The 999-nt window shown below is 41.0% G+C and overlaps 1 long non-coding RNA gene across 1 annotated transcript in view; it reads left to right on the top strand.

The window, feature by feature from the left end:
• LOC116694615 (uncharacterized) overlaps positions 1-999 on the top strand; it is a 6,616-nt gene that overhangs the window by 581 nt on the left and 5,036 nt on the right. The gene's annotated exons all lie outside the window — the stretch shown is intronic.

Genomic DNA, 999 nt, shown 5'->3' with positions numbered 1-999 from the left:
CGCCCCAAAATTAATGAAAGTAGAGATTTGAACTTGGCAAAGAGCGTTGGGTGGAATCCATCATGTTATTTATGATATAGGACAACATGAGGGTTAAGAGTCAATCTGAAACTGACTTGGAGTCATATTTTCAAATCTCCAGTAAGCCTAGCTATTAGCACTGACCTGGTGTGGTGCCCTATGGAATCTGTCATAGCTTTTTTAAATTCTTAATTTCACGATTCCCTCCGTGATTCCGTTACCATAGAAACTACTGGGGGAAACCCTGATGAAGAAGTGTGCTTAAAGCCCTGTTCATATGGGACTAGTATTACCGGGAGACCTCATGTGATTTAAAGATCAGCGCCCCAGGTCTGCGTTTCGTGGGGATAAATGCAGTCTGAGTTTTACTGGAATTCACTGAGACTTTCCCCCAGACATGATGTCAAGGCTCATTCAAAAGCTTGATTTATTATTGCAAACATGTTGCCGTATCAGAGAGATGCCAGCTAATATAATTACACAACCTGTGTGTTTGGGGAAATATGGTGGGAAACTCACGGTGAAAACTTTCTCAAATTACAGACATGGCAGATTTAGATGAACAGGACTTCAGACATGTTTTAACCTTTACGTTACACTTTAGCGTTGACAGTAAAGGGGTAACAGGATTTGCACAGGAGGCTGCGTTTAATGCCGAGCGATTTCATATAAATGATAAACTTGTTGCATTTTTTTTTTCATGTACTGTAACTAAGCTTTACAGCACACAAACTGATTTCCCAAAATGTCTGAATGTGTTTCAAGTATTGAAATGAAGAGATGTTTTAAACAAACCAGAACAACTGCAATCGAGAAACGACACAAAAAGCGCTGCGCATGCCGTCTGCAGTCAGTCACGTAGATGAACAACTCTGTCGTCTGTCATTAGTAATCTACAGAGCTTTCCTCACCGTTTGGAAAAAGTGATGCAGGTCTATTTCTACCAGTGTGTGTGCAACCACATCATCAGAGCAGGGG

This window comes from Etheostoma spectabile, chromosome 8 (assembly GCF_008692095.1).
Source record: "Etheostoma spectabile isolate EspeVRDwgs_2016 chromosome 8, UIUC_Espe_1.0, whole genome shotgun sequence".
In the NCBI taxonomy this organism is placed as follows: domain Eukaryota; kingdom Metazoa; phylum Chordata; class Actinopteri; order Perciformes; family Percidae; genus Etheostoma; species Etheostoma spectabile.
This window is presented reverse-complemented; position numbering and strand designations above follow the sequence as displayed.